The following is an 11,487-nucleotide window of genomic DNA, read 5'->3' on the forward strand; positions in this document are numbered from 1 at the left end:
AGGGGAAGGAGATAAGGAGGGTGCTTAAATTATGAAACATTATTGCCCAAATTAGTAACATATCCAAGAATTATGAAAAAATGATGAAATATTAGATAATTGATTGGTGTGTCTGTAAGGAAATAATCAGCCTAGACAATATATCAAAGTTATTATTTAGTAAAGAGGGAAGGGTGAAAATGTTGGTTAAATTGATAAAAAATGATTGTCTAAATAAGTAACGTATCCAAAAATTATAAAAAAAATTATTAATGTGATTTCATGCAGTAGTATATTTGTAATAAAATAATAAGGCCAGAAAATATTTCGAAGTTATTATTTTATTAAGGAGAGGGGATAATGTGGGTATAAATTATGAAAAATGATTGTCGAAATTATTAACATACCGAGGAATTATGAAAAATTATGAAATGGAGGTTAATTGATTAGTGTGTGTAAAGAAATAATCAGCCCAGCAAATGTATCGAAGTTATTATTTTAGTAAGTTTGGCGACAACCTTGGTTTAAATTATAAAAAAAACAATATTGTCGAAATTAGTAACAACTTCAACAATTACGAAAAATGAAATGTGAGTTGATTGATGTGTGTATTTGTTATGAAATAATCAGCCTATACAATATATCAAATTTATTTTAGTAAGGTGTGCGATATGGTGAGTTTAAATGATAAAAATTGTCAAAATTAGTACTATATCCAAGAATAATTAAAAATGATAAAATGTGAGTTAATTGATAGTTGTGTTTTTTTTATAAAATAATCAGCCGATACAATATATCAAATTTAATATTTTAGTAAATGGAGGGATGATAATGTGAGGTGAAATAATGAACAATTATTGTAAAACATAGTAACATATTCAATAATTATGAAAAATGATAAAATGTGAGTTAATTGGCCGGTGTGTTTGTATCCCAGAAAATATATCAAAATTATTATTTTAGTAAGGTGGCGATACAGTTTTAATAAAAAAGTAGAATAATATGATTGTGCCTTTATTCCCGCTGAACAGAACGCTCACAGCATGCCAAGCAACAATATATTACATATGAAAAATGCTGCTGTGGAATTTCCACAGGTCCCGCTAGTTTAAAAAAAACGTTAAGTGAAATATATTACTTGATTGAAATGTAACTTAAGATGATTTAATTTTTTAGTTTTTAGTTTAGTTTTTAATTTTAGTTTTAATTATTTAATTTAGAACAGCTATAAATCCAATTATATTTGATTGAAAATATTTTAATGTATGGTTCTACTTAATGTTAGTGAATTTTATTCTAGTTGCACCTTTTAACTACTTTAGATTTAAGAACTCCTCTACCAAGGTGCTTATGGTCGCAAAAGTTTATTTTTTGTATTAGGAGAGAAAGCTAATTATTCTCTTGATAGATTTTGGTATATGTCACATAATACATTTTAGGGTGGTTTGTGAGAAGATGAATCCGAATAATTTTTAAACTAGCAGTACCCGTTCACCGGCGTTGTCCGGTGGAATCATTCACTATTTGGTCTGAAAAATTAAAGTTTGGCTATTGTTGGTATTGCACAAACCCCAAGCTCCTCATGTTGAAAACGGTTTTGGAATATACACCCACAACTTCCTTATAGTAAAATGTGCTTTAAGTTTTAACGCCACCGACATCTGTTAAAAATAAACAGAATATCCACCCCCATTTTGTTCGGGGGATATCAAAATATTTGCCCAAAATTTAAACTTGATAATCGATGTGATGATCCACAGACAATTACTATGAACCAACCTTAAAAATTGGAGTGTTCAGTGGCGTTCAGATAAGTTGTAAATCTTGGATACTCATGTATCTTTGTTACAGTGCTGAAATAATAATCGTCTTATGTTGAACGCCATTCGGAACATGTTAGAAGAGGGGTTTTGTAAGTAATCTATTCAGTTCCACTAAAAATTGAATAATCACATGATAACATGTTCAATGATAGCGTGATAAAATTTTACCTCAAAAAGGTGTGAAGCGTTTATAACATAGATATGTTGCTCATGTCGAAATGTAGAAATATATATATATATATATATATATATATATATATATATATATATATACATATATATATAAATAAATAATTTTTATTAGTCCTTTTGATATATGCCTCCTTTGCATACTATCAACATCGGTTTTATTTTTTTTAGCCATATCAATATGCATTTAAAAGGCATACATATATTTAAATATATATATATATATATATATATATATATATATATATATAATGTATAAATATACATGCATATAAACATGTATTTATATTAACATATATATATATGAATCTCTCTCTATACATGTATATATATTATTGTATATGTAAATATATGCATATGAATATATATATATATATAAATATACACAATTATATATATATATATATACATGAGAAATAATTAAATCAAGGTGAATTCAGTATTACTTGATATAAGCAATTGTAAACTTAAATCAAATATAATACATATATATATATATATATATATATGTGTATCTACTGATCTATCTATCAATATCTCTCTCTCTCTCTCTCTATATATATATATATACATACACCCATATATACGTATATCTATATCTATACACACACATATATGTGTATATATATATACACCCATATATACGTATATCTATATCTACACACACACACACACACACACACACATATATATATATATATATATATATATATATATATATATATATATATATATATATATATCACCCTACTTAATTAGAAAACTTAAAGGAGAGACACTAGTAAGGAGCCGTGGTTATAAGAGAAAATATCGTAAAAATGTTGGTCGAAATTTTTCCATTTAATACAAAACAAACAAACAACAACAAATTTAATATCTTTATGCTCTGGAATTTCAAATAATGCTACTCTTGCAATTTTCTTAATCATAGAGCAGGAAATGGTCAGCACAGTCGAACAAGAAAATTTTAATAGTAAATTTTAACTTAGGTTTAATTTGTAATTTCATATACATAAACATATATTGTATATATATATATATATATATATATATATATATATATATATATATATATATATATATATATATATATATATATATATATATATACGTAGTAAATGAATGACAAACGTCTATAATTCAATGTTAATATTAATGATGTTAGCATGATTATAATGCATTTCTTTTATTCAGTTTACATTTACAATTCTTGAAAGTATTTTTCGTAGCACACACTCAAGCAATATCTGATAATCACAATGTTTGAGCTTTGTTTCCTCATGAGATGGAATAGCAACTATCGATCTATCAAAACGAAATAAGGTGTTTTTTCCTTGATTTTAATCCGAAAGTTCGAAGAGAAACTGTAAATAACTCGTAATATTTTGAATTTAGAATTAAAGTGAAATAACCCATTTATTATTATTAAAAAAATATATTAATTTAGATATCATCTGTCAATTTTTTTTATTTAATAATTACTTGATTTGTTAATTATAATTCATGTATCTATATTTACAAATGCAACATCACTTATTATAATCTATTACAAACGTTTATATATGCAAACTATAAAATGTTTGCAATTTCCCGTTATATAAAATTGCTTATGAATTTGAATTTTAAAATATACATCATAAAGCTTACTTCACTGGTGTAATAAAGTTCAATTTTAATTCTTATTATGATTCCGTTTAATTGAATTTATAATTTTGCTATATATTTCTTTACCGTAAATTGTTTAACTTAAGTGGAAAAAACAAAAATTAAGTCAAATTTTTCTATGTGGTTGTTGTTGCACAAAACCATCGATGCATCTACTCAGTTTGTTAAACATTCATTCTTTATCATAGTAACATGTTCGATCTTATTATTTCACTAATAAGTAATATTCCTAGAGTTGTAATTCCTTAAAGTTTATATTATCCTATGATTAATTACGTGTATATTATAAATTGATTAACTAATGCGTTTAATATAGAATGCTTTCAATGCAAAACATATGTGGATGAGGTTTATATATTGTCATGAGCGACAGCTAAGAGAGAATTTACGGAAACCACTAAAAAGCGCATCGAAGCACAAAAACTAGGAACTCGAGACTTCTAGAAAATCTACAACAGTGTAGTAAATAATGGGCAATCAACAATTCCCCCACTAACCAACAATCACGAGGTTCTTTGCTCAGCAACCGAGAAGGCTAACATGCTTGCCAGTCGGTTTGCCTCAAACTCCACACTGGACCCTTCCAACCACCCCCTACCTGACTTTCCTATGCGGACAGACGCCACACTAGACGATCTGAAAACCACCCCTGCTCAGGTGCATGCTATCATAAAAAATATTGATACCTCAAAAGCATGTGAACCCGATCTTATCCCAGCTGTGCTATAAAAAAGTGCTCAGCCGAAGTAGCTTCAGTTCTCTCCAACTCTACAACAAATGGCTTAATGAAGCTTGCTTTCCGGTCTGTTGGAAAACTGCTTCTGTTGTACCAGTATTCAAGAATTCTGGCGAAAGGACAGACCCATCAAATTATCGCCCCATTAGCCTCCTCCCATTTTTGCCAAAATATTTGAGACCATACTTAACCATGCTCTAGTCCATCATCTTACAGATGCTAAACTACTGACTGGCAAACAATATGGATTTAGACAAGCCCGTTCCACAGCAGACATCCTAACTGTGATCTCTGAACGTATATACCATTCACTGGACAACTCGGGGGAGGGCAGAGCGGTAGCTCTAGATATGTCTAAGGCTTTTGACAGGGTATGGCATGAGGGTCTTCTCAGGAAAATTAAATCACCCGGTATCACTGGTAGAACACTTAACATAATTAAATCCTTCTTAGATAAGAGAATAATCCAGGTTGTCCTCGACGGTCGTATATCTAAACAATATGATATAAATGCGGGGATGCCCCAGGGTTCTATCCTTGGACCTCTATTGTTCCTGATATTCATAAATGACCTCCCCGACAACATTGCCTCTGAGATGGGTATATATGCTGATGACACTATGTGGCACTATTTCCTTGTGCCACTGTTTCTAACACACTCTGCAGCATGGACGGGTGGTAAATTGTCCATGAGCGTAGAGATACAAAGAAACCCCTTCCCATAATCCCCTTGCTATCTTTCTGTCTTTTTTTCCTGCACGACCACCATGATGTGAGGACGCATAGACTGTCTCTCCGTAAATGAGGGGGGCACCCCCTCCCTCAACACTAGTTAGGGTAGGTTAGTTAGCTTTGAAAAGCCTATTGTAAAAATTAATTGTAAATTGTTTTTTTTGTAATATATATTGTATCTCTAATGTAAAATAAAATAGTTAGTTATACCTTTGTATATTACCATTGTGTCGCGTGTCATTTTTCTTGTCTGCCATGAATGCCTTCATAAATGTCTGAAGTCGAAAGGCGGCCCTGAGGACAAAGAGATGAAGATTCCCACCAGAATGCCACCAGGGTGAAGAGATCATCTTGAGAAAAGAAAGGAGCCACACCCAAATCCAACATCTCAGGTATGATTTTCTTCTTGTTACTCAGACCCTAATGACTGGCCCATCTTCATGTCTTCATGAGACCGCTTTAAGACATTTACTATAACACGTCTGTCGGTCACACCCCAGTGACCGGCTGATAGTGGTATAAATGGTGCCGTGACCAGGATTGACCCTGGTTAATTACCAGACGGATCTCGTCGCATCTGTGTCGCAGTATAAATGATGCACTATGACCAGAACATATTGTTTCCCAGCATGGAAATAATTTCGACCCTTAAACCCACGGCACAACCAAAAATAACGACCACTAGACGAATCGAATAAAAAAAAAAATGGTCCACGGTCTTTAAAAACGGAAAAAACTATTATTTCTGGCAAAATTTTTTAAAAAATGGCAGACCAGTACACACGCGCACAAAAAAAAAAAAAAAAAAACGGTTTACAGAAGATCGATTTAAAAAAAAAAGAAGAGTATTGAAAGTAACCCTTCGAAAAAAAAAGTAAGAAATGTGTCCCACACAAAAAAAAAAAAAAAACAAACAAAACAACAGAGATGAGAAAAAAGTGTCTCTAGAATATGCAATATCTCTTTCTCTCTCACGCTTTCTCTCTTTCTGTCTCTCTCCGGATATATATCGATATGTGTGTATATCTATGCATCTTGTTATTACATGAAAAAAAAAAAGAAAAAAATCCTTCAAACACGAAGCTCGAAAAATAAATTAAAAAAAAAAAAGGAAGGAAAATAAAGGATACCTAACATTTTTTATCTGATCTTTATTTCAGGTTTATAAAAATATAGGACTTTTTAAAAAATTCTTTTGACTTTGCAAGTGTTAGATTCAGATTTGAAAAAAAATAGAACTTTTACATTACATTTTATTCCATGAACAGTTGATGTGTTTTTTTTTTTTCGGGTTAGATTAGCAGTTAATGCCGAAACATGTGTGGTTTTTTGATTTGATTATGTTTTTTTTTATTAATTTTGATTTGTCTGTTTAAAAAAAATGAAAAAAAAATGGATTGCTAAAAATTTGGATTACATAATGTGAACGTTTTTTTTTGTGTGAGAATGCCTTTAACAAAATTGTTCAAAATAAGATTGTTTTTCTATTTAGTTATTTGTTTTAAACTCGTAGAAATGTTTAATGTCTACCTGTCACTCATTTGTTTGAAACAATGGCCGCACATAGGAAGGAAGCGAAGATGACCTCGTCATGGTGTTTGTGAGGGTGTTGAGGGATGGGTGGTGGAACAATGCGACCTGCCTCTGTTTCTCTTCCTCTCTTTCACCACCTCTCGTGTTGTCTACCATTCTTTCACCCTCTGCAAGCTTTTTTGGGGACGAGAGAGTGACTTTTAAAATCGAAGAGTTTTTTTGTGAGATTACGTAATAGTGTTATGGGGGTGGTAGGGTGTGTAATGGCATCGCTCTGTCTCTATCCCCTTCTTTCCCCCTCATTCTCTCTCTCTACTCTTGTGTTTTAATGATTGTATAGCTAAACCCCCATGGCTGATTGCAGGAGGGCATATAATAACGAATTAACTTGGAGTTTTTTTAAATTTTTCTACCAAGTTTAAAGAACAAAATTATTTATGCTTCAATTATTCAAACAGCACTTAAAGTACTTTTTTGAAATCTTCGAGTGTTTGGAAAAGCCAACTGTTACATGATTACGTTAATTTTTTAAGAGTTCTCTGAAATGTTCATAGTTTTTTTTAAAGAAAAATTACGCTATTACATTTCGAATATTCTCTGAATTTTTAATGATTTCTAAGGAAATATTGTTTGACTAACGAAAGAAATTTTCCTGAATTCTAGATGATTTTTAAGGAAGAATTATTCGAGCGAATTATTTAATTGAAAGTTTATTTGAAATTGGACCGTATGATAGGGGTCCCTGAAATATTGACTGAGGAGTATATACGTAAAATTGAATTAATTATTAAGAAAAAAAAAAGATTTCCTCAGTCTAGAAAGATCTCTCTTTAATTGAAACTTTAATTTTTTCGAGCTGTTAACTATACAGAACTGGTCGTTAACTAATGTGACTCCCAGGTGTGGTGGGAGTTTATTAGTTCGAAATAATCCTTGTGAGTGAGTTTAGGAAAAGAATTGCTTTTAAATGATAAAATAATTACTTGGAAAATAAAGTTAATTAACATGAAAAGTTTCTGAATTCGAAATGACCTGGATAATGGTCTAAAAGAAGAAATGATTTTTAAGAATCAATTAAATAACTGTAAATGTACACTGAATTTTAAAAATAATAATTACGAAATGAAAAATTTGGGATGTTTCTGAATCTCATTGTGAAGGGTGAATTGATTCAAAATGAATTTTCTATGATCTTTTCGGAAGATTAATTTTAATAATGAACCAAATGTTTGGAATAATTTTTGAATTGTATTACGAAAAATGGGTCTATTCGAAGTTTATGACCTTTTGAGAAGATTGGTTTTTATAATAATAAATGACTTACTTTGGAAAGAAGTTAACTAACATAAATTGATTTTAACGATGAACCAAAATACTTGAAATAATTTTTAAATTTTGGAATTAAATTTTAATGATCTTTTGTAAATCAAGTTTTGAAAAAATACATATATTTTTTAAATGTACCCTGAAATTTGGGAAAAAGTTAATTATGAATGTAATGACTGAAATGCGTTTGCATTGTGTAAACAAATTCTAATTGTGACCGAGGTGCTCTGAAATGATTTTTTAAAAATGTTTTCTTTTTAAGAAAAAAAATTGTTAACACCCTATTTCATTGATTTAATGTATACCAGGTTTCTGAATTGTTTATTTTTGGAAATTTTTTCCCCCCTAATTGAGTATTCTAACTCATGAAGGCTGAGTGCCCTTCTTAATTAATTCTTTATATAATTAATAAATATTCCGTGGTGGATAGTTTTTATTGGTCGCTCGGCGGCAGACTCCTTGCTCTAACAGAATTAATTGGATTAGAACCTCTGAAGACCAAGGTTTTACTAAATCCATATAGGTCGGCGTGATGAGGTCACGTAACCCCGACTTATTAAAAAAATATTATACTGGTTGCTTAAAAAAGTGTAAATCCAGTTACTCCATTGCCTCGATGGAGGGCGAGGATGATTACCCTCTCTGGTATTTGAAGCAGTATACCAGTCTACCAGGAGCCTGGTGGAAAAAGATAACTTGCTTCACTGAAAATACATTATACTGGTTGCTGAAGAGAGCGTAAGTCCAGTAACTGAAGTAATAACTTGGAATACATATAGGTCGGCGTGATGAGGTCACGTAACTCCGACTTGGTTAAAATACATTATACTGGTTGCTGAAGGGAGCGTAAATCCAGTTACGGAAATAATGTTATGCAGACTAAATTAAAAAACGTATAGGTCGGCGTGATAAACTCACGTACAATCCGACTTAGTGAAATACGTATAGGTCGGCGTGATAAACTCACGTAGAATCCGGCTTAGTGAAATACGTATAGGTCGGCGTGATAAACTCACGTACAATCCGGCTTAGTGAAATACGTATAGGTCGGCGTGAATAAACTCACGTACAATCCGGCTTAGTGAAATACGTATGGGTCGGCGTGATAAACTCACGTAGAATCCGGCTTAGTGAAATACGTATAGGTCGGCGTGATAAACTCACGTAAAATCCGGCTTAGTGAAATACGTATAGGTCGGCGTGATAAACTCACGTACAATCCGGCTTAGTGAAATACGTATAGGTCGGCGTGAATAAACTCACGTACAATCCGGCTTAGTGAAATACGTATGGGTCGGCGTGATAAACTCACGTAGAATCCGGCTTAGTGAAATACGTATAGGTCGGCGTGATAAACTCACGTAAAATCCGGCTTTGTTAAAAAAATATTATACTGGTTGCTTAAGAAAGTGTAAATCCAGTAACTGAAATCGTGATGCCATTGCCTCGATGGAGGGCGAGGATGATTACCCTCTCTGGTATTTGAAGCAGTATACCAGCCTACCAGGAGCCTGGTGGAAAAGATAACTTGCTTCACTGAGTTCCTGATGGAACGTAGAGCATGGAGACATTGATTGCTGACGGCCGGTTGACGCACCATTCACGGAAAATTAGGGACTTCTGAAATTTATGAATGCTCATAAATTTCGGATAGCATAGGGAGGGATGTGGCACTATTTCCTTGTGCCACTGTTTCTAACACACTCTGCAGCATGGACGGGTGGTAAATTGTCCATGAGCGTAGAGATACAAAGAAACCCCTTCCCATAATCCCCTTGCTATCTTTCTGTCTTTTTTTCCTGCACGACCACCATGATGTGAGGACGCATAGACTGTCTCTCCGTAAATGAGGGGGGCACCCCCTCCCTCAACACTAGTTAGGGTAGGTTAGTTAGCTTTGAAAAGCCTATTGTAAAAATTAATTGTAAATTGTTTTTTTTGTAATATATATTGTATCTCTAATGTAAAATAAAATAGTTAGTTATACCTTTGTATATTACCATTGTGTCGCGTGTCATTTTTCTTGTCTGCCATGAATGCCTTCATAAATGTCTGAAGTCGAAAGGCGGCCCTGAGGACAAAGAGATGAAGATTCCCACCAGAATGCCACCAGGGTGAAGAGATCATCTTGAGAAAAGAAAGGAGCCACACCCAAATCCAACATCTCAGGTATGATTTTCTTCTTGTTACTCAGACCCTAATGACTGGCCCATCTTCATGTCTTCATGAGACCGCTTTAAGACATTTACTATAACACGTCTGTCGGTCACACCCCAGTGACCGGCTGATAGTGGTATAACTACACTCTATGGCAGGCACGACAGTAAGACGAATGAACACATTTCTAAAGAAATGGCAGAAACACTAGAGGAAGACCTCCAATCTGTAGTGGAATGGGGGCAAAATGGTTGGTCGCGTTCAATGCTGCCAAGACTAAACTAGTTTCATTCAATAATTACAAGAAACCCTCTTACCACCCATAGCAATGACCAACGACTCTGTATCTGACAGTCCATCGTTCAAACTGCTTGGCCTAACGTTCACAGGAAACATGAGTTGGAACAATTACATTGAAGGCATTGTCAGGGCCGCTTCAAGAAAGGCGTGCTCACTCTACCGTGCTAGAAAACTACTAACACCCGAAAGTATCCTGTACCTCTATAAGGCCACCATTCGCCCATGTATGGAGTATTGCTGCCACATCTGGGCTGGTGCATCTGCTACTAGTCTCTCGCTCCTTGACAAGGTTCAAAAGAGAGTCGCGAACCTGATAGGCCCTGAACTTGCATCTAAGCTTCAGCCTCTGTCCCATCGACGAAATGTTGAATCCCTTTGCCTTTTCTACAAGTATTTTAGTGGTGAATGCTCTGACGAACTGCAATCACTTGTGCCCCCACGACGTGTGCACCCTCGACAAACCCGACAGGCTGCTAAATCCCACCCACACACTGTAGCGATCCCTAGATGTAAAAGATCTTTTTACTCCAATAGTTTCTTCCCCAGAACCGCTAGACTCTGGAATTCCATTCCAGGTCCCTGCTTCCCCAACAGTACTGACGTGCAGAAGTTCAAGTGTAACGTGAACCGAAACCTTGCTGCCCAAATCCCTACATAGTACCCCAGTACTTGTTGCCCCTGATAGTAGCCCCCTACACCAAAGTGGCAATTTGCCTTGTTTGGGGTGAAAATGTAATAAAAAAAAATATGTCATTAAGTTATAATTTATTTTTTCTTAATATCTTAATTACATATTATTTAGTACTTACACCTAAATCGATTCTTTTTTCCATATTATTATTATTATTATTATTATTATTATTATTATTATTATTATTATTATTATTATTATTATATATTATTATTATTATTATTATTATTATTATTATTATTATTATTATTATTATTTGCAAGTAATATATATATATATATGCCCTAACGCTTGTTAATTCCTTCTAAATTGTAGGGTTAATTAAAAAAGGAATATATAAGGTAGAAAAGGGAAAG

At 33.1% G+C, this 11,487-nt stretch overlaps 1 long non-coding RNA gene across 1 annotated transcript; it reads left to right on the plus strand.

The window, feature by feature from the left end:
• Window positions 1-7,106: 7,106 nt before the first annotated feature.
• LOC145288090 (uncharacterized) lies at window positions 7,107-9,339 on the plus strand. Its single transcript, XR_013869262.1, has 2 exons — window positions 7,107-8,882; window positions 8,932-9,339. It is a non-coding gene; the product is annotated as an uncharacterized LOC145288090 (long non-coding RNA).
• Window positions 9,340-11,487: the final 2,148 nt, after the last annotated feature.

This window comes from Euprymna scolopes, chromosome 11 (genome assembly GCF_053919585.1).
Source record: "Euprymna scolopes isolate OS-2025 chromosome 11, ASM5391958v1, whole genome shotgun sequence".
Taxonomy (NCBI): Eukaryota; Metazoa; Mollusca; class Cephalopoda; order Sepiida; family Sepiolidae; genus Euprymna; species Euprymna scolopes.